Here is a 23,638-nt window from a genome sequence, read left to right as displayed (position 1 = left end):
TTAGCATTTCCTAAACTGTGTTCTGTATGTAGTAGTAGATTGTACTCCAAGATGGCCATGGCACTTCCTTGTACCACTCTCAGTGACCCTCTGCAATGCGACTTTGGCCTCCCACCAAGAGGAAGAGCAGTGTTCACATCCCTTGAGTCCAGCCTGGCCTTGTGACTTGTTTTACCTGATATTATGCAGCAGAAGTGCTGTTGTCCAACTTTCAGGAGTTAGGCCTTTGGCTGCCTAATGGTTCTGTGGTTGGCCCTACTGAAACATTGTCTTGAGCACACCTTTGCAAGAAAGCCATCTGGAAACAAGAAATCACATGAGAGAAGTGGCACCCCAGACAGCACCAACTGGGACAGCATCTTCCACCTTCCAGCACAGGAAATACATGGGATTTTGAAATATACATCTTCGCTGTTATCTGAAACCAGTAAATGTGGAGGCAATCTGTTGTGCAGCATTAGAGAACTCAAAGGGTGCTCAGTAAATTATGTGGTTTTATTGTCAAGTAAGGTTGGGTGAAGATTGGCTAAACAATTGTAAATAAGTTTATCAAACTATGGAGTTGCATACCTTTTAACATTCTAATGTGGACTTAAAACTCCAAAGCCTGGGAAGGATTTGAATGTCATGTCTGCCAGACTTCTTTTGATCACAGGATATTATTTTCCCTAGAAAACTGCTTAATCATTGTGGATCACAATGTGGGAAATACTGATGTGTTACAATTCCAAAGGCCCTGCCAGTCCTAGCATTCCAGAAGTCTGCAAAGGGAGCAGAGTGTTTTGGTCACTGTTTCTTCTTGATTATCTTGATGACAAGCAAATTCACTCCATAGTTGGTTGCTATGAATTTCATTATTCACTTCCACTGAAAGTGTTTTTTAATCAATTAACAGAGGAAAGCACTATTGGAATTATTAATGACCAATTAAATAGAGATTAAAGAGCTATTAACCTGCAGCTCAGTGGTGGAGACTCGGCTGACAGGTGGTGTAGGGAACTGATGGATATGGACCGAGGAGAGGCTGTCACAATGATGAAACAAGCAAAGAGCAGACTAATAGACGTATCTATTTCTTCTTGGCAGATTGTAATAGGATACGGGATTGTCCTGCTGATCTAGGGATCTAGAGAAAGCTCCTCATACAAAGAATGTGATTAGCACAAGAAGGACAACCCATCTGCACTGTGTGTACTCCATGCTCACAAAGAACAGTCACATGAACGGAGTACACGTGTGCATGGTATTCATGTGCTCATCGGTGTGAGAGCAGGCAGCTGGCAAGCAGAGTGTTGCCAAGTACTGCTTGTCATATGTAGGACATGTTGTTTCTCTGTGTGTATTCATGTTTATCATGGTGCATCTGACTTTGCATATGTTTGTATGGCTATCTGTGGATGCATTTCTTGAGTATTCATGTGCTCTTGTGTGTGGAGGCAAATGCACATGCACATATATGACTGGAATGCTGTGTGAGTAATGAGCTGTGCTCCTCTGTGCACCTGAAGAACAAAAGACAGGGGGACAAGAAGGGCCCATAGCCCAGGAAGGGGGCCACCATGGCAAGTGAGGGAAGCCTTGCCTTTGTCTAAGGGAAGGGAGCTGTCTCACTGAGTTGATGAGCTCACTCTACAAGGTGCTGGGGAAGATCAAGGAGACAACTGGAAATGATCAACAAGGAGATGCAAGGGGCAGGCATTTGGGTAGCAGTGAAGATGTCCCTCGGGATGCCTGCATCCCCTATTAGAGTGCCTGGGTTTAAGTCCCATGTCTGCCCGATTCTAGATTGCTGCTAATCTACACTCGTGGATGCAGCAGACAATGGATCAGGTACTTGGGTCCCTGCCACTCATGTGGAAGATGTGGACTGAATTCCTAGTTCCTGAATTCCATTTGGCCCAGCCATGGCTGCTGGGGGCTATTGGGGCATTAAGAAAAAACATACGTGGGAGAGCGCTATTTCTCTCTCTCTCTGCCTTTCAAATTTTTAAAAATTGTTTATCTTTTTAAAGTAAATACAAGTCTTGGAATCAGATTGGCAAATTTTTTTAAAGTTTTTTTTAATTTTTTTAACTTCTATTTAATGAATATAAATTTCCAAAGTACAGCTTATGGGTTACAATAGCTTCCCCCCCCATAACGTCCCTCCCACCTACAACCCTCCACTTTCCCACTCCCTCTCCCCTTCCATTCACATCAAGATTCATTTTCAATTCTCTTTATATACAGAAGATCAGTTTAGCATACATTAAGTAAAGATTTCAACAGTTTGCTCCCACACAGAAACATAAAGTGAAAAATACTGTTTGAGTACTAGTTACAGCATTAAATCTCAATGTACAGCACACTAAGGACAGAGATCCTACATGAGGAGTAAGTGCACAGTGACTCCTGTTGTTGACTTAACAAATTGACACTCTTGTTTGTGGCCTCAATAATCACCCTAGGCTCTTGTCATGAGCTGCCAAGGCTATGGAAGCCCCCTGAGTTCACTGACTCTGATCATATTTAGACAAGGCCATGGTCAAAGTGGAAGTTCTCTCCTCCCTTCAGAGAAAGGTACCTCCTTCTTTGATGACCCATTCTTTCCACTGGGATCTCACTCGCGGAGATCTTTCATTTAGTTTTTTTTTTTTTTTTTTTTTTTTTTTCCCCAGAGTGTCTTGGCTTTCCATGCCTGAAATACTCTCATGGGCTTTTCAGCTGGGTCCGCATGCCTTAAGGGCTCATTCTGAGGCCAGAGTGCTGTTTAGGACATCTGCCATTCTATGGGTCTGCTGTGTATCTCACTTCCCATGTTGGATCGTTCTCTCCCTTTTTTATTCTATCAGCTAGTATTTGCCGACACTATTCTTGTTTATGTGATCCCTTTGGTTCTTAGTCCTATCATTATGATCAATTGTGAACAGAAATTGATCACTGGGACTAGTGAGATGGCATTGGTACATGCCACCTTGATGGGATTGAATTGGAATCCCCTGGTATGTTTCTAACTCTACTGTTTGAGGTAAGTCAGCTTGAGCATGTCCCAAATTGCACATCTCTTCCCTCTCTTATTCCCACTCTTATATTTAACAGCAATCACTTTTCAGTTAAGTTTCAGCACTTAAGAATTACAGTATTCAACCAAAAGTATTAAGTAGAACAAACAAAAAAAATACTAAGAGGGAAAACATATTAAGTTATAGAAATTATGGGACATGTACTCTATAGAATACTATACAGCAGTCAAAAACAATGAAACCCGGTCATTTGCAACAAGATGGAGGAATTTGGAAAACATCATGCTAAGTGAATTAAGCCAGTCCCAAAGGGACAAATATCATATGTTCTCCCTGATTGGCGACAACTAACTGAGCACCAAAGGGGAAACTTGTTGAAGTGAAATGGACACTATGAGAAACAGTGACTTGATCAGCTCTTCTCCTGACTGTTGATGTACAATGTAATACTTTATCCATTTTAGTATTTTTTTTGTTCTAGTACCGTTGGTTGAACTCTGTAATTAGCACACAATTATTCTTAGGTGTTTAAATTTTAAAGTTTTATGTAGCTTAAATAGGGAAACTCCTTTATTTTCTCTCTAATAATAATTTTCCCCAGATAAAGTATTATCACCTTGATTTAATATGTCAATCTGATCCAAACCAATCTGGATTCTTGTCAGTAATTTCTAGACTCTTGAACATATAAGTAGTTTGCAGCACTTATTGTGTAGTATCAAATCTATACCCCCATTTCACACACATGTTCTTCTTTAATCTGCAGAGTTATGTGGACTGAATACTACTTTTTTTAATTTTTAACAAAAAATTTTGTTAGGCAGAGTGGACAGTGATAGAGACAGAGAGAAAGGTCTTCCTTTTGCCGTTGGTTCACCCCCCAATGGCTGTTGCAGCCGGTGCGCTGTGGCTTGTGCACCACGCTGATCCAAAGCCAGGAGTCAGGTGTTTCTCTTTGTCTCCCTTGTGGGTGCAGGGCCCAAATACTTGGGCCATCCTCCACTGCACTCCTGGCCACAGCAGAGAGCTGGCCTGGAAGAGGGGCAACCAGGACAGAATCTGGCACCCCGACCAGAACTAGAACCTGGGGTGCCAGTGCTGCAGGCAGAGGATTAGCCTATTGAGCCATGGCACCAGCCTGAATACTATTATGACCACTGCAATATTATGTCCACAGGCAAGCGGATGAGGGAGAAGCTTGGCATCTGGACCATGGATGTACATCTGTGCAGATTCAGAAACACAGCTATGGAGAACTGACTCCAGAACCCACATTCTCAATAACTGCACTGCACTTGACACTGTTCTTCTCTTGCTCACAGAAAGTGATGAGGTAATAAACAGTGTTGACCAAGCCTGAATTCCAAGTCTTCCCTCCTAGGAAATGTTTCAGGTAGTCAAATGGAGAAAGCATCTTGTTGAATTAACCTTCAAGAGAGAATTAAAAATGTACCAACATGTACCAAAGACCTATTTTAAACCAATTACTGTGATAGGATTTTTAAACCATCATTTATTTGAAAGGCACAGTGAAAGGGGGAGAGAGGGAGTGGGAGAGATGAGGGGAGAAAGGGAAGGAGAGGGAGAGAGAGAATTGAGATTTTCCATTCATTGGTTCACTGTCCAAAGGTCCACAAGAGCTGAGCCTGGGACAGGCCAAATCAAGGAGCTAGGAATCCATCCAGGTCTCCACATAGCTGGGAAGGACTCAAGTCCTTGAATCATTAATTACCTCCCAGGCACATTAGCAGGAAGCTGGACTGGGAGCTGAAACAGGATTCCATCCCAGGCACTCTGATGTAGGAGGCAGCTTAACCCATTGAGCCAAACTCTGGCTCTGTGGCAGGATCTGAACACACTCCATGGTATCTGATGTTCAACAGCCCTCTGGGGTAGGTAAGATCATCTCTATCTTATGACTGATGCTCAGAAGAAAATGGTTCCCAAAGTAGAAGGAAAAGTCTGATACCAACATCAGTATACAATGTTTCCACTCTGTTTCTGCCTAATTTAGGCCATGAGGTTATTCAAATAATGGGTTTACAAAGAGGATAATCCCCCAAAACGGCTGCATGCATAATATTTCACTAGCATGGAGGAACTCTGAAGTGTGTGGAAGATAAAAGAGCACACTCAGGAAGATGGAATTAGTGAAATAGGCTGGTCCAACAGGAAAGGAAACCTGGTGGAGAAACTGAATGGTGCATTAACAAAACCAGACTCAGAAAAGCCTCCTTTGGTGGGGGAGAGAGGGGTCTTGTTTCCTGACTCCAGTAAGCAAGGTAGAACCTGTGACAGTCTCCCACCTTGTCTTGGTAAGACCAGAGGGAGTCAAGAGACTTTGAAGAAAAAAACCTTTTACAATAAACCTCTAAAGGCTGCCTCTAACTGTTGATTTTGGACAGAGAGGACAGCTCCCCTGCTCAGTCCATATGTAGGACCCACAGAGGCACCTGGAAGTGTAACCCCTGCAAGAAGCCCAAAGGGGCTGGTGTAGTAGGTAAAGCTGCCATTTGCAGTGCCGACATCCCATATAGGCACCATTTTGAGTCCTGGCTGCTCCACTTCCAATCCAGCTCTCTGCTATAGCCTAGGAAAGCAGTAGAAGATGGCCCCAGTGGTTGGGCCATCTTAATAAGTGATGAACTGACTAAATCCAAGTTTAATCATACAGCAGAATACTACATAGATGGTTAAAGTATTGAGGTTAGCATCAGGGCAAAGCACACAAATGAGGCTCAATATAAACAGAGTAGAGGGACCAGCGGAATTCCTTGTTGATCAGCAAGCTCATGAAATTCTGTGTTCCTGGGGCCAGTACTGTGGCATAGCAAGTGTTGCAGTGCCAGCATCCCATATGGGTGCTGATTTGAGTCCCAGCTGCTCCACTTCTGATCCAGCTGTCTGCTATGGCCTGGGAAAGCAGTAGAAGACAGCCCAAGCCCTTGGGCCCCTGCACCCATGAGGGAGACCCAGAGGAGGCTCCTGGCTCCTGGCTTTGGATTGGCCCAGCTCTGGCCTTTGTGGCCATTTGGAGAGTGAACCAGTGGAGGGAAGACCTCTCTCTCTCTCTCTCTCTCTCTCTCTCTCTCTCTCTCTCACCTCTCTCTCTCTGTAACTCCTTCAAATAAATAAATCTTAAAAAAAAAAGTGCACACTGTATCCTGGGTTTTCCCCTATGGTACATAGGTCCTTCCTATGCTCTTTTGTCCAAGTGAGGAGTATATGGGGACTGGGATCAAGTAGGTGGACATCTAGATTCTGCCCTTATCTGTCATCAAGTAATTATAATCCTACCTTCCACATGAGGAAATAGAAGGTTTTGGGGGATCACTATCATGAAACCAGTGAGAGATCACACCAAGCATGTGTGACCTTGCCTGAGAAGCTGCTTGAGAAGAACAGACTGTAGGTTATCATTGCAGCCTTGAGACACCTACTGGGTCCTTCTGTGTGGGGACACCACCATGAGTGCCCTGGGAAGGACGCAGAATAAATCAGTGTTGCCCCTGCCCTCCAGGAGCTCTTGATCTAAGGAGAGAGACTCCTAGAGGGAAAAAAAAGCCAACTCTCAGAAGGGGCATAATAAAAGTTTATTGCAGAGATTTATGAGCAGGAAAGACAATAAGTTCCTGGTCTCCTGGGAGGCATAGAAGAAAGTTTTATTGTGAAGGCTGCTCTCTGAAGGAAGGGCAATTTCAAGAAATGGCAATGTGTAGGCCTTCCAAGCCCAGGACAATGTGAGCAATGGCAGTGGGGGGCCTGAAGGACACACACAGGGCGAGTATTTGGGACTCTGCTGCAGAGAGGAGCATGGAGAGAAGCTACGACTAGAGAGAGGAATTTCATCTGAAGACAATGCAAGCCAATGACAGAGGGGCCAGTTCTCCAAGGCAGTCTTAGAGCGCATTCCCTGCTTGGCACAGGGACATCCCTGCAATGCCGGGAGGTCCAGCATGTCCCTGGACTAGGGTCTGTGGGGTCCTCCCTGGTGTCCACACAAAGGCAGGGCAGAGCAGGCAGAGAACTAGAGCCTTGGGGTTCAGGCAGGCACACAGCCCCTGTTTCTCATTGTGTCTCGGTGTCTTTCCCTGATTTTTAGGTCTATGTGGTTACACCTGAGTGACAGACTCCAAGTCCTGGAGTGAGCCTTTCATAGCCCATGGTCCGCCACAGCTGAGAAGTGGTGCTGCAGCTCAGCCTATTGATTAGAGATGTAGAGCAGACTTGTTGGGGAGCTCAACAGGGTATAAAACAGCCAGCTGCAAATCTGTTTTCTGGCTCACCGTGAGGAACCCAGAGGGGCTCTGAGGCCATGGCTTTGGTAAAGCAGAGGGTCTGAGAGAGGGAGAGCCCCTGCCGTGGGAGACTGTGCCACAAGGGATCCCAACCATCAAGCAGTGGCCAGCCAAGGTCATTGCCTGCAAGGGGATGCTGAGCTCTGCCTCACAACAGTTCAGGGCCCGGCACCTGTTATCTGCCCCAGCCTGCTTCCACGTCAGAATGGAAAGTTCAAGTTGTGCTTCACATCTAAAAGATTAAAATGAATTTCTGGGTAGGCATGACTGTCTGTTTAGAGACTCCTCACTGTGAACAGGTGAGCTAGATTCATTTCTAGTGGGCCTGTGGCAGACAGAAGGACCAGACACCCCAGGTTTGTACCCTGGTATTGACTCCCTGTTCTGAATATTTGGCCAAGCCCCCTTATCCTGTTGAGTTTCACTGAACTCCCCATCCTGCTGACCCAGCAGAAGGGCAAGCCCGAGTCTGTATCTCTCTGATGGAAGCAGACTTTGTGGGATCAAGTCTCCACACTTTCTTGCCACCTCTCCCTACACTCTAGGGATCCTGCTATTATGCTCATAACAACTGCATCATACTCTTTGCTCAACAACTACAACCCATGGCAGCACAGTCCCTCCTTGGTGTTTGTAGGGAATACAGTTTGCAGTCAATTTCAGTGGGTTCTGGCTTGTCTTAGGTTTCACCCTGCGCTTGGCCCCATGAGATCCTGCACACTCTTCCACCCCTCAGTTGAGAAGTTGGTAAGCAGTGTGACCTTAAGTAAGTCAACAAATTGCTCTCTGTCTCAGGTTCTTTGCAATGTGGAAACATGTTAAAACCCAATTAGAGCCCTGTTAGGAGGATTAAGTGATACAAAGTCTGTCAAACTACTGAGATGCCTGACATAACACTGCACCTAAAAACAATGTTGTCCTTGAGGTTGGCACTGTGGCACAGTGGGTTAACCCAGGGTTAAACTGCTACTTGGGATGCCTATTTCACATATCAGAGGGCCTAAGATCAAGCCCCACTCTGATCCAGCTTCCTGCTAATGTACACCCTAGAAAGCGGCACGTGATAGCTTAAGTAATTGGACACCTGCAACCCAAGTGGGAGACCTGGATGGAGTGCCTGGTTCCTGGCTTTGGCTTGGCCCAGCCCAGCCTTGGAGGTTGTATGCATTTGAGAAGTGAACCAGCAAATGGATAATCTTTCCACTACCCCACACTTCCCCTTACTTTTATCCCCATAACTCTGCTTCTGAAAAAAATATTATTTTAAATGCTGTCTTCAGATAATGAAAAATAAAATGGAGAATGGCCGCTTTGATCAAAAGTTGTAGGTTACAGTGAAACCATAAGGACCACTTGTTTTTTCTCATGATTGATATCCCTACAAAATGTTTTACTTCACGGCTCTCAGCTGTTACCCACTTTTGAGACTGTGCTGTTTTAAGTGAGGAGCGACCCGAGGCAGCTTGCCCAACCCTGGCTAGAGAAAGAAGGTTTGTTTTCCACCAGGCTTTCCCCCATCCTAGGGTTTTTTGTCCCTGGAGTGGAAAACTGTTAGAGATAAGGATGACAGCTGTGCTCCCAAACATAGGTGTCTGAATAATTTAGGCCACCAGGTGCCCCTCCCATGGACCCCCAGAACACTGGGCACTGGCCTCATCAGAGGACTTCCCCTACTGCCAAAGATTCTTATGGAGCACATCCCCACAAGACCGCGGCCTTGAAGAGGGCAGGAGGCAAGTTATTCTCTCTGTTACACCACCCAAGAGAGCATCTGGCACAGGGGAATGACTCAAAAAGCACTCACAGACACGGATGCCTGGCTGACTTAAAGAATCCAAGGGAGTTCATAGGCAAGAGACTCAAAAATATCTGGAGGGCAGAGTATCCAGAAATGCAAAAACAGTTTCTGCTCTCTTTGGGAAGTGCTGCTTGGAGTTCAGAGCAGGCAAGTTTTCTCACTATGTTATGCACAAGAAACACAGACACCTTCTTGCCCTATTACAGTGCTTCAGGGGCAACATGAGTCTGACCCAAACATCTCCAGCTCCAGCTCTGACTCCACTTCCTTCCCTGGTGTGACCTGAAGATATTTTAACCTCAGTCTCATTCCTGTATTCCTGCAACCTTGTGGGGTTAGAATATTGAGTTGAGACCTCATGTGCCAGATGAGGACAGGGACAGACCACAAGTAGGACTGAGACAAGCACACATGTTGTAGTCTTTCTCTATCTGCCTGTGTTAATTTTTAATAAGGCAAACAATGAATGTTTGTGCTTCCTTCCTAAAATATTTTGACTAGCGATTTTGTGAGTGGGAAGGTTTTAACCAGCCTGTCTTCAAAATAGTGAGCAAAGAAAACAAAGTGAAACATGCTAATTTCAAGAAGATTAAATTACAGCATGGTTGACATCAAGCAATTTGGGAAAATATTAAAAGTGTGGGAGAGGTTGGGGAAAGAGCTTCCCACATGTGCCCTGTTGAGCGCATACCCTCCCACCTAGGATGTGGCCTATTTGACAATCAGGGGTGCTGTTGTATCTTGCAGTATAAGCAGTGTTGCAACAACATCTTTACAAAAGTAGACCACGCAGCCCCCAAGTCATGGAGCCCTGGACACATCAAGTCTCAATCGCACCTCTTTCTTCACCTGCTAGACCAAACAGAATTCCACCTTCCACAACTGTCTTCACACCCAATGAGTCCTCTTTCTTCTTCCCAGTTCATTTCAGTCTTTTCTTTTTACTTCACTGCACAAGGTGAAGCCTGAGAGAATCTGGAGGCCCCATAGGGTCCTAATGGCTGAAGGGAACATTCTGCTTTTGCTGCTCCTGTCCTCCATCCTTGAGCTGCAAGGGCCTTGCTTAGCCCTGCAGAGCATTGTCAGGGCCTAAACACAGTCCAGGCTCTCCATAAGCAAGGGAAGCTGCTGCATCATGAAGTTCACTTGCTCTATGTTTGAAGCATGTCTGTATACAAAGATGCTGATCTCACAATAATCACTGTTCCCAACCACTCTGAGAATTAAAAAAAAAGAGAGAGAATTAAACTATTGAACTACAAATTCCTGGCACTGCCCAGCTGTAAGTTCCCCACGTCCCTAAGAAAACTAATGTGAAAGTTTCCACACACTTTCTGGGAAACTCTGACTTCCCCACTAGCCTGTAAAAGCAGCCTGCTCACCAATGCATCCTACATCAAATCCCTCCTGTCCTTGTGCACTCCTCACTCGCATACTGCAGCATCCTGGGGCCATACCTTGTATTTAAGTCCTCACCACCGAGTCTGCTGAGGCCCAGCTCCAGGTGGCCAGAGCAGGACTATTATTAGGATGAAGACCACCACCATATGCAAGCCCCTCTGCTAGGGATGGACTCTTACCCATGGGGGACTTTGTGACAAGTGGGGCTGATTTCTGCCCTTTCCAAGCCTGGTTTTATTGACAAATGCACAAAACTTGGCTTGAAACACAATATTTTTTACCTCTGCCATAAACAGGCTGATCCACAAAGCACTCCCTCTCCCTTTGCTTTCTCTCCACCACCCCAGGCACGATTTGTTCATGATCCTTGGTTGACCTTTTTATTTCAATGGAGGACAGAGACAAAATCATTTTTAAAAAAATTTAAAAATACAAAGACAAATCACCCCATGCATTCATGCAAACAAATGGTTACAGCTGAGGATGAAGTGTGTGACCAATGGACAGGCACAGCCTCTGCTCCCCACAGTGTACAGATTTTAGGGAATTCCTCCAGCCAAGCTAACTGGGGGCTACTGGCACCTGTTCATTCTGCTGAAGAGGGAGAAGGAAATAGAAGAAAGAACAGTTGAGACTGGCACAGACCAAGGTTAGCCCCTTGTCCTGATTCTGTGTTTGTTTTGTAATATTTGTTTGTTTGAAAGGCAGAATGCCAGAAAGAGAGGGTAGGGGTGGAGAGAGAGATCTTCCATCTGCTGCTTCACTCTTTTTTTTTTTTTTTTTTTTGACAGGCAGAGTTAGACAGTGAGAGAGAGAGACAGGGAGAAAGGTCTTCCTTCTGTTGGTTCACCCCCCCCAATGGCTGCTACAGCCGGTGGGCTGTGCCAATCCAAAGCCAGGAGCCAGGTGCTTCCTTCTGGTCTCCCATGCAGGTGCAGGGCCCAAGCACTTGGGCCACAGCAGAGAGCTGGACTGGAAAAGGAACAACTGGGACAGAACCAGCACCACAACTGGGACTAGAACCCAGAGTACCGGCATGCAGGTGGAGGATTAGCCTAGTGAGCTGTGGTGCTGGCCTGGTTCAATTTTTCAATAGCTACAATAGCCAGTGCTAGGCCTGGCTGAGCCAGGAGCCAGGAATTCCATCCAGATCTCCCACTTGGGTGGCAGAGACCCATGTTACTTTGGCTATCATCTACTGCTTTCCAAGGATTATTAGGGAACTGGATTAGAAGTGGAGTAGCCTGGACTTCCACTGGCACTCTGATATAGGATGTGGGCATTCCCAGTGGTGGCTTAACCCACTGGGATGCAAACCCGACCCTTCTTCTGGGGTTTAGGGAGCCCCTTCACCTAAAGGATTCTGTTTTTCCTATAGTCCCACCTTTCCCTCTTAGTTTTTTATGGGTAATTTAAATGTTGGTTTTTGCCTCAATATTGTAGGAGGCACAGTAAAAATTGAGCTAGATCATAAATATTTTTAGTGCAAAGAACATGGGTATCTTGTTCTCTGTGTGTCCTCAGTGACTAGCCCAGGGTCTGGTACACAGCAGGTGTGTTCAATCAACAAATAATGAACTATTCAATTAACCAATCATCCTATTTACACAAAGAGGTTCCATATAAAAACATATAAACAGCAAAACAAACTTGTTATAATACTAATCATGAATAGATTCAAACACACACACTCAGAATTCTAGGTGTGGGAAACATGTAACAGTGTTTCAGGTCCTGAAGGAACTTCTAGGGAGTATTCTCCCCAGCAGGCAGGGAGAGCACTCTCTGCAGGCTTCTTTCTCAGCATATTCTAAACATATTCTAAACCAGTTCCCAGTATTTAAAGCCAAGTGAACATCATTTTCCTATTTGCCAAGTTGTTAAAACATGTTTGCTTCTGATGTGCTGGCTCAGTGATTACTCGAACCTTCCACTCAATTTCTCACCCACCATAAAAGGTTCTTCTGTGGATTAAATGAATTATTGCAGGAAAAAATGCATAGGATAGGATCTGCACACAGTAAACTCTTAGAAAATGATTAGCTATTATGATTTTCTGACTTCTGAGCAGTAGTAGAATTAGCAAGATGATACGAATATTTCTCTGTTCTAAATTCCCATCAAATTATTCATGAAACTCTCCCCAAATATCACTTCTCAGCAATAGGTGTGACTAAAACTGGTGGCAATAACTTTACAATATTCCGATCTACAATTCTCCAAGTCAGAGAAACCAAATTAAGAAGCACCTCTGCTTCATGCACTAGCTCAGCTCCACTGCATCCATGATCATTTCACCAGCTCCCATGTCAGATATAAACTCTCCAAGCTAAGACTAAAGGAAAGCCAGCCCTTGCAGGCAGCCCCACCCTCACTGGTGGTCCAGGGACCCAACTCCATTCAACACAGATCAGAGAGGAAACAGATCTGAGCACTGTGCTTTCACACCCACTCTCTTGCCCTGCCCAGTTCCCTAGAAGGTAGGTGTCTGATGAGGAAATGGCATGTGAACAGACTCAAGATGCATAACCCAAAGAGAAGTCCCTATCAGGAACCCTGGGGATGTCTGCATCCCTTCAGCTACTATGCAAGCAGCTGTATTCAAGATCTCCAAGGAGTGAAATCTTTGGTTTGCATTTTTATGCTTAAGCCACAGAAAGAACATTAATGCTCAGTGGGCCAGCAGATTCAACCTGAGTCCAGAGAGCCCTCAGACACTTAAAGTGGAAAAGCACACTTGGGTTCTGGCCTCTGGACTCATTTACAGATGAATGGGAACTGGGGGTGGGGTGAAGAACTTTCCCACTCCCTACCCAGTCTTTCCTGATCTCCAGATTATCTGCAGAACTCTGCTCTCCTTGGGTCCTGGAAGCTCAAGACCATCCCAATCCATTTAGGTTATAAGCAATCCTGTCCACACCATGTTCCATGAAATGTGGCCTTTATGATTGTAGCTGAGAAAGAACAAAAGATAGAAGCATAGCAAGGGACAGAGAGTTACTCAGATTTGTTAGTAAGGCAGCTTGCCAATGTAAACACAGAATTAGCTACCTAGAAATTCATCCATTTGAAATTTAAATGTAAACTCAAAAAAATAAAACAAAACCTGATTTAAACAACTCCTAGTGGGAAGGCTTGACTGTAGCCTATAGAAGTAATGAATGAGAGGGCATGAGAATGCAGTAGCACATGGGACAGTTTTGTTTAAAAAAAAAAAAGCAGCAATGCCCAAAACCTTGGTGATAGCTGTGTACTCATTTCCTAGGGTTCCCCAAATAAAGTCCCACAGACCACGGCTGGAGCATCAGGGGTGTAATGTGCGCTATCCCAGTTCTGGAGGCTCAGGTGGAGAGCAAGGTGCCTGCAGGGCTGGTTCCTTGAGAGCTGTGAGGGGAACTTGTTCTTTGCCCCTCTCCTAGCTCGGGCAGCCTCAGGTGCTCTCCATCTGCAGACGTTGTCATCCTGTGTCTTTGTCTCATCCTCCCCTGTATGTGTCTGCCTCCATATCCAAAAATCCCCCTTTTCTAAAGATGCCAGTACAGTTGGACTAGAGCCCACTCTGTGGCATCATCTTAATTATATCATCTAACTAGACCCCACTACAATTAGGGTTGTATTCACAGCCACTCCAGGTTAAAACATCAACAACCTCGAGGCAGCCACAGTTCAATCCTTAACAAACTGAAAGGTTTCATTCCTAGTCTTCATCCCAAATAATTTCCACAAATGAATAGTGCTTGGGCACATTTAGGTCTACAGAAACTCAATGGGGTTGGTGTTTGGCTAGGGGTAAGCATACCTGGGGTTCCAACCACATACCTGTGGTGGATTCCCAGACCTCAGCACCTGACTCCAGCTTCCTGTAAATAGAGACCCTGGGAAGCAGTAGTGATGGCTTAAAGAAGTGTATATCCTGCCACCCATGGGGGACCAGGGTTGAGTTCTTGGCTCCTGACTTTAAGTCTTGCTCAGCAAGCACCTTGTGGACATTTAGGGAGTCAACCAGCTGCTAGAAGATTTCTCTTTTTCTATGTGCCTCTCAAAAAAAATAAAATAAAAATCTAATAAACCAAATGTTACACATTGAACAAAATTTTGTGGATTTTTTTTTCAGAGCAGAGTCTTCCAATATGTAGGGCAATTCAGAAACTACAACAATTTTTCCAGGTACTATCAGTATTAGCTTCCTACGGCTGCTGTAAGAAATCAGCATATATTTGGTAGCTTAACGCAGCAGCAATGTATTATCTTACAGTTCTAGAGACCAGAAGTCTGAAGTGAGTCTCACTGGATTGAAGTCAAGGTGCTGGTGAGGCCACACGCTCTCTAATGCCTTTTGCTGCTCCTCCTAAGTGTCACATGTATTTCTTTGTTTGGGCCCTAACTTCTACCTTCAAAATGCACCACTCCAATCTCTGTTCTGACATGGCATTGTTTTCTCCTCCTCTGTTGTAGAGTTTCCTTCTACCTTTCTCTTCCAAAGACCCACCAGGAACATCCAGGACAATCCTCCCAACACCTGACCCTTAATTCAATCACACGTGTGAATTTCCCTCTTCCATGTAAGACTGCCTTCACAGGTTCCAACTATTAGGGCCTGATCATCTTTGGAGACCATTACTCAGATTTCAGTATAATATATCCTACATAAAATCCAAGTTCAGTCAATTTTCAGAAAGGAAAACCTTGCCCTTAACAGAACATTAGTTGAGGGCTGGCATTGTGGTGTAGTGGGATAAGCCACCACTTGCAACACAGGCATCCCATATCAGAGTGCCAGTTCATGACCCAGCTGCTCCACTTCCAATCCAGCTTCCTACTAATGCCCGTGGGAAGGCAGAAGATGGCCCAAGTGTTTGGGTACCTGCTGCTGATGTGAGACCCAGATGAAGCTCTGTTTCTGAGTTCCTGGCTCTGGCCTCGTACAGCCCCTGCCATTGTAGCCATTTAGGGAGTGAATCAGTGGATGGGAGATCTCTTCCTCTGTCTCTCCCGACCTCCATTGCACTCTTTCAAATAAAGAAAATAAATCTTACAAAGTAAAATAAAACCAGAGCATTAGCTTGCTAGATATTTCCCCAAATTTCTTCTCAGTTTTCTCCTCATAGATTCTTCCATTTAACACCTTATCAAGGAAGGGTTTGATTTCAAGCACAGTTATGTCCAATTGAGACATGTAAACAGTAGGAAGGTGTTGCTGTGGATTCGTTCTGAGAGGAGGAACATGGTGGGGGCAAGAGGCACGGAGTCACCACACAGACCCCGGGAGCTGGGTGAAAGCAGGCCAGAGGTGAGCAGCCTGCAGACTCATTTATTTCAGTTGGTACAGCAGCTTAAATAGCCAAGGCTGCCAATCCAGTCAAGGGGCGGTTTATGCCCTAACCAATCACAACCTGTTGCAAGGCAGTATCTGAAACTATCCAATCACAGCCTGTTGCTAGACAGGCTCCACTGCCAGGTGGGCTTCAAAGCCGTTCCTGAGTAACTGATGCTCACTTGCCAGCAACCATCTTGGCATAGCCTTCTCATTCCACCACATTTCCCCCTTTTCATTTATTTTTGAGCAATGGGAGGCATGATTCTTGGCCATATCATTGTTGACCCCATTTCCTTGTGGCATCCGTACACAGCTGTGCCTGTCTTAGGTTGTCCCCCAGGGGATCTTACCCATTGTTGACTAACCAGCACTCAAAATGGGAGACCACAGGAGTGCTTGCTCAGAAGGGGTAGGAATGAGGAACAATGGTAATCAGGAATGGCATGACCACACACAGGCTGTGGGCCATTGGAGTGGTTGACCAGAGCTAGTGGAATATAAACCAGTAATGGATGTGGCTGTGGGCAGTTCCTCAGGGTAGGATGATAGGGCAGGTGCGTCTGCTAACAAGATGGGCTCTCAGTGTTGTTCAGCTGGTTCTGGTTGACTGTCAGTTGCAGGCTTGATGTTTCTGGCTGGTACCCAAATGGGCTGTCCTGCATTCTCTGGAAAGACACAAGCATATCCTCAGCCCTTGGTTAGCAGAAGCCTTTCTACAGGTGTTGGAATCCAGGGTCTGAATTCTGTGTCTGCTCCTATATTAATGGCAAACATGCAGGTGGGATGGGGTCTAGTGGCTGCCTGAGAGCCTGGGGTGCCTGGGGACTGCCACAAACATAGGGATTCTCACTGGGTGTGGATGGGATGACCTCACGTGGGTTACTACCTTGAGGTCATCTGTGTTCATCCTATGGGTATTTGGGGGGTGGCTGACCAGGCATTGCTGTGTTGTCTGCAATTTCACTGTCATTTCACTGTTGGAGCTCTCTCTCCCCAAATCATCAACTGTTGCCTGTGAGGCAGAGGCCTAGAGTGACAGGCTCTGATCACCCACAGATTTCTGACCACTCAAGCATTTAGGCTGTCTTCAACTGCTTTCCCAGGCCATCAGCAGAGAGCTGTATCAGAAGAGGAACAGCTGGGACATGAATGAGCACCCATATGGAATGCTGGCACAGCAGGCAGAGGCTTAGCCCAATACACCACAGTGCTGGCCCCTGCATAAAGTTTTTGAAGTGCCCTCATATGTTTGCTACTTAGGAGAAAATGAAATGTGTTTTTATATTACAAATCAAGTGCTCTTTTTTTTCCTTATCAACTGAGAGATTATGGTGTATGACGCATTTTTTTATTTTTTTACAGATTTATTTATTTACTTGAAGGGCAAAGTTAGAGAGACAGAAAGAGAGACAGAGAGAGAGGGGTCTTCCATCCACTTATTCACTCCCCAAACAGCTGCAAAGGCCGGAGCTGGGGCAGTCAGAAGCCAGGACCCAGGAGCTTCATCCAGGTCTCCCATGTGGGTGGCAGGGGTCCAAGAACTTGGGCCATCTTTTGCTGCTTTCCCAGATACATTAGCAAGGAAATCAATTGGAGGTTGAGCAGCCAGGACTCAAACCGGTGCCCATGTGGGATGCTGACGCTACAGGAGGTGCTGCTACACCACAGCACAGACTCTGCTACACTTTGAAATAATAGAAACAAGAACTCTAGTATGCCTTGGTTTTTACTTTTAAATAACTAGTTTTTAAACATGCATTACAACGTATCTACAGAAAGCAAAAGAACAGATTTCTCAATCACAGTTAATTGGAAGAGCTTTCCCTTTTACCGCCTTGGCAGCAGGGAGTGAAGAAGAACCTACCTGTTTCTCTGGAGAAAGTCAAGGCTCTGAAGCTTCTTCCTGTACCCCTTCCAACTTAGAGAACCAAGGACAGCTTCGTCTGCTTGTGCTGGTGTAATAAAATGCCTGAGGGTGGGTGATTCACAAAAAATAGAAATTCACTCCTTACAGTGCTGGAGCATGGTGAGCACCGGTGAGGGCAGCGCAGGTTTGGTGTGTCCAGTGAGGGCTGCCATGGGTTTGAAGGACAATGCCTCACTGCTGTGCCCTCAGGCGGGGGGGGGAGGCAGCACCTACTCCCTCCACCCCTGAGGTCCATCATCTGTGAGGGCCTCACTGTCAGGATTTAACCACACCCTAAGGGCCCACCTCTTCACACTACAACATCAGCAATTAACTTCCAACATGGTAAGCATGAGAGGAACTTGTGTGTGGGGGGTGCACATTCAGAACAGAGCAGGGGCCTTTGGTTTTCTGCCAGGAACAAGGGACCAATAAGACAGAAAGGAGATGAATGATCTCCCTGCACTTCTCAGAATTATCTTGAAAAATAGTCATTTTCTTTAGATGCTTCAAGAAGAACTAACTTGGTATCACTCATTGTTCTACACACTTGAGGATTAGAGGTAATCAAGAAAAATGTTCTGGAATTGAAAGAAGAAATCTGCAAAGTTGCATTGAATAAAAAATAAAGGAACAATAAGTGACACATTTCACAACAGAAATATTTACTCTTCTATAGAATGTAATCATTCCCTGATCGACTCATACCCTTCTTGTGTTTCCAATTTAATGCCAATATGTTTTTGAACTCCTTCCCCATGTGTTCTGGATTCTTATCCCACCTGTCTTTTAAGTTTTATCTTTAAAATTCATATTCATTCATTTTTATGCTTCCCCCCGAATTTGGAATAATTACTCAAGCTTGCAGAATCAGCCAGCTGACTACCAAACATTGGATTAAGAAACAATCCTGACATTTCAGTGCTTCTAATCAGAAAGGATTCTATTTCCCTTGTGCTATGTGGGCATCAGCTGCCCCAGGTTACTTGTAGATAGGCCCTGGGCTGAATGAGCAGCCCCATATGGTTTTCCGTGACTGTCTTCAGAGAGAAGCAAAGAGAAGAGAGTGGGGCCCAACAGCTGGTCAAAATCCTGGTTCAGCGTCATACTCGTTAAGTCCACTCACTCATTTTTTGCTGACCAAAGTACATCAAGTGCCTGTCTGTGACAGAGAGGCATTCGTCAGACAGGCAAAGTATTATCAAGTTACATAAGTAATCTGCAGAGGGCCCATGGGGAGAGGAATGAGGATATTTGGCATAGGAGTAACAAAACATTAGGCTAGATATGCAGTTCTATCCTTTGTGTTTTGTTTCTTGTTTGTTTGGTTTGGTTATGTAATACTCACTACTTCTGCTGAAATTTTAATTTAATTTAAGTGATCATTGTTTTATCTGTGGGATTTTTATTGTTGTTCTCAAATGTTTTTAATGGTAGTCTGATCTTTACAATTTACTGATGTATTTTTTTTTCAATTTCTGTTTTCTTGAGTTCACTTTTCTCATTGTTTATATTGTTCTCTGGACAAATGAATTGTCAAAAATCTTGTGGTACTAAGAGACACATGTGAGAACATTTATGTCATGGTTTAATGCATTTGCTCTGTAGTCCATGTTCAATTGTGTGAGGTAGGGTAGAATCTTTCCTCTAAACTCCTAGAGGGCTTTCCTTCCTACTCACTAACCCTTCCCTACTGTCACATGCTCCCTTGATCACTGAATTTCTTACATATTTTGTGCTTTATTGACTGTGTGCATTTATCCCTGCTACAGGAGTAGGGTCTTTTCAGTAGGACACTGGAAGAAGGATAAAAACATGAGCTTTGTTTGGTCTCATGATCATTTTAGAGAGTTAATGAAATGGGTATTTAATCCAAGAAGCTAAGACGTAATTCTTAAACCAAAGCAAACTGAGAACAACAGTATAACTGATATGTAGAGTACTTTTTCTTTTACAAAGCCAATAAAATGTATAAAATCAAGCAAGTTTGATACAGGAAAAATGAAAATATACACTTCTGGAACAATAAAGTAAATATATTTTCAGATATAGGGGAAAATTTAATTTAATATTTAAAATATTTAATAACATTGCAAAGACTGAAGGCATTTCAACTTGTTTTACTAGACAAGCCCAACCCTGATAATAAAATTTGACAAACAGAGCACTAAGAAATAATCTATGTACCAATCTTTCCACTAAAAATAAAGGATACATAAAATGATTAAAATCAGAGGCTTAGAAAGTAATTGGAACTACTTTAAAATTCTTGCTCTATTGCAAAGAAATATTTTATGACTTAGACACTTGTGGGGAGCAACTCGGACTAGACTAAGTTACTGGAATTAAGACTTATTCTATGCATCTGCTCTCCCACAATATGGCGCTGGGAGAGGAGGAAATAGCTTCTACACAGCTGCCTCCAGTTCAACCAATAAACAGCAGGACCTGCTCCTGATTGGAGGAGAGCAGCATACTCGGCATGTGGGTAGCAGAGTTGGGATTGGTGGAAGAGGACTATAAAGGAGGAGAGAGACAACATGCACCAAGGAACATCTAAGAGGAACACCTGTGCAGCCCCTGAGAGAGCTGGCCAGCGGTGTGCCGCTCCCCCGCGGAAGTGGGGAAAGTGGCAGGGGGAACCGCCCTTCCACGGAGGTGGAAGGGATGGTAGCCAACCCGGGAAGAACCAGCAGCAAACCCGGGGAGGGCCGAGCAGACGAAAGAACAGCGCAGGGTCCTGTGTTGTTCCTCCACGAAGAAGGGGAGCGACAGACACTTAACTATTCTAAATCATTTTCCTGAAGTAAAATAATGACATATACCTTAAGAATAATGTTAAAGGTAAAAATTATGTAAGTGCATTATAAGATATTTTATGCTTTCAGCTTATGTTTGATAATGCTTATTCATGCATGAGGAGGAGGAGAAAGAAGAGGAGGAGTAAAATGGTAAAATTGCTGAAACATCATAAACCAAGTCTGATAAAATTGAATCCTGTGGCATAATATAAAAGAGTCAAAAAATAATGAAAACTTTATCTGGAAATTCAACGATAATTTAACAGAAATATATATTATTTAACTCATTACATAAGAGGAAGAAAAAATGCATGAATCTCTCAGTAGATTCTGGGAAAGAAATAAGTAAATGTCAATAAAGAAAATCAGAATCCATAGAAAATATTGTTCATATTTTGCAGCATGCTAATAAATCAAGAAGGAAGAAGGAACCCTAGCATCACCATAATTTTTTTGTCCTAGAACCTCTAACTAATGCCTCAAAGGGGAAAAATGTATAATTAGAAGCTAAAATGACCCAAATTATCATGGTTTGCAAGTATGATTGCTTACTAGGAATTAACCGAGATGTCTATCAACTGATGACTGGATAGAAACTGTTGTATATATATACTATGAAATACTACTCAGCCATAAAAAGGATGATATCCTGTCTTTTGTAACAACGTGGATGAAACTGGAACCATTATATTTAGTGAAATAAGCCAGTCCCAAAAGGACAAATATCATATATTTTACCAGATCTGTGTACATTTGTGTACCAAAAATGTAACATGTAGGAGTGAAACTGACATTTTAAGATTTGATAATTGTTTACATCCCTTGTCTCTACTGTTGAGGAACAGCGTTTGTGTAATTCGTATTTTTGTTGAACTATTCACTTATTGAAAATATATCATTATAAAAATTAAGAGAGGAAATAAGAAAAGAAGGAGGAAGAAGAGTGGGAGCATGGGTGGGAGAGAGGGGAGGGTGGGAATTACCACTGTGTTCCTAAATCTGTATCCATGAAATACATGAAATGTGTTTACCTTTACATTTTTTTTAATTTAAAAAAGAAATTAAAATAGCAACTTAAAATGTATGAAGACAGTTAAGGGTCATTGTAGGTTACAAAAAGTAATCTTTACAGAAGAAAAAGCTTCTATATCAATACTCACAAACTGGCACTATTAAGAATAAAGTTATTTTGATATTATGCAACAAATAGCATGGCCTAATATAGATTTAACAAGACTTACCTGAAAGAAGTGACACATGTCTAATGAATGTAATTTTAGGACCTTGCATGTTTCTAGAAGGAAAGACACAATTGCAAAAATGTTATTTTCTCCTACATTAATCTATAAATTCATCATAATTTTCAACATTAAAATGGGGATATTGATTTGTACTGGAATCATTTATTTGTATGAAAATAGAAGAAATGTTCACAAAGGGTAATGAAAGAGCACATATTTCAGGCCACATTAAAAGCCTCAATGATTTAACCCAAGTAATCAGGGTATACACACTGAAAACGGGGCAAAGAACATGAGCTCAGATTTCTAAAGCAGACAAAATGGAACGTAGCCTACAATACAGGCAAATCTCATATGTATAAACAATGTATTATTTATTATAATTGGTGACAGGAAAACAGGCTAAATTTGGACAAAATGAAATTAGATTCTGATTAACCATTCAACACAATGGGGGGGGGGTGGGGGTGGGGCCACAGAGAAGCTCCTGCCATTCACCTGGACACTGTATTTTTGTGTTCCTGAATGATATCTTCACTGTAGTGAAGGGATCCAAGGAGCTAGGGAATTACGGAGTGCTTCTGCGTGATGCTGCCCTGCTGATCGCCCTCATTTTCAGCATGTCTCCACTGCAGACCTAGATTCATCTAATGGAAGAATGTTCCATTTATCACACAGTTTCTTCCTTCGCTGTTTTGGGGGGTTTGTACTGATGTACCCCACAGTTGTGTGCAGCTATTACAGTTTGGCCCTGATGACGAGTGCCAGTCAGTGCTGTCAGTCATATACCTATTGCCTGCACTGGGATGTGAGCTGGTGGAGATGATACCTTCTCCGTGGTAAACTATCTCAGGGCAGGGCACCTGAGATACTCCTTTTTAACATTAAAAAGTCAGTCAGAACCTCAATAACTGTTGAATGAAGAAACTGTCCCTCCAGGTTTGAAGAACTAGGGGTAGAGTTGGCATTCCCAGGAGGATTGAGAAGCCCGAGCACAAGTGGGAGCTTCTGCGAAGCACAGAGGACTCCCCATCTGCCATCCTCATGGCCTGTGCTGAGAAGGAGGCTGGCACTGAGATCTGCCTGTTTGCGTAGCAGCACCACGGCCTTAATTTCAAAGGTGCTGTCCCCAGCAAATGCCAACGAGAACTTTTTTTTTTCAGCGTAAACAGACACACCTTTATTTCAATAAAATTACTAAATTAAATGCCCCCCAAAATTAGGTTCTGATCTTCCAGCTTCCACTTAAATGATTCCAGAGAAATTCAAGATTCAAATAAAGGAAATACAATTTTAAGATAACTTGAAAAACTGTAATCTAGGGATAAGAACATTCTGAGCTTGGCATCTAAAGGACAGGTAAGAGTCACATGAAAAACTCGTGAAATTAAAATACATATGAAAAATAATCTAATACGTAGCAATATACTAATATGTGCTATTATTTATAATATATACTTATTAATGCAATATTAATAGTATACACAGCAAACCAAACAGAATCTGAGTTAAAAAAGAAGAAAAAAATATAGGAAATCCCCAAGGAGAGCAATGTTAATGGCTTATAAACAAAACATACCAAATTTATCAACAGACTAAGAAATATAATTTAGAAAAAAATAGCAATATAAACATTTAAGTGTTGTTAAACATTGTACCTTTTGATCCAAAAAAAGCAAAGCTAAAAATAACAATAATCAATGTCATCAATGTCATTCAGAATCGGTTACTCCTAGTGGGAGGCAAAGTTAGCATAACCTTTTTAGGAGAGAGCTGATAATGAGTAGGTTTAAAACAGAAAGTTCTAAGACTGCCTATCTGTTATTTTTATTCTTTTTTGTTTGGCAGGCAGAGTTAGAGAGAGAGACAGAGAG

At 43.5% G+C, this 23,638-nt stretch overlaps 1 long non-coding RNA gene across 4 annotated transcripts in view; it reads right to left on the bottom strand.

Moving 5' to 3' along the window:
- Positions 1 to 2,223: 2,223 nt before the first annotated feature.
- Positions 2,224 to 23,638, bottom strand: part of LOC127487441 (uncharacterized) — a 220,441-nt gene continuing 199,026 nt past the window's right edge. For 3 of the 4 annotated variants that reach the window (XR_011382791.1, XR_011382790.1, XR_011382792.1), the window contains one exon: positions 19,167 to 21,817. This is a non-coding gene — a long non-coding RNA (uncharacterized lncRNA). Of the gene's footprint in view, positions 10,315 to 10,780; positions 21,818 to 23,638 lie in introns of those variants that run through there. The other variant, XR_011382789.1, reaches the window with a different exon arrangement.

Source organism: Oryctolagus cuniculus, chromosome 15, assembly GCF_964237555.1.
Source record: "Oryctolagus cuniculus chromosome 15, mOryCun1.1, whole genome shotgun sequence".
NCBI classification, from domain to species: Eukaryota; Metazoa; Chordata; class Mammalia; order Lagomorpha; family Leporidae; genus Oryctolagus; species Oryctolagus cuniculus.
This window is presented reverse-complemented; position numbering and strand designations above follow the sequence as displayed.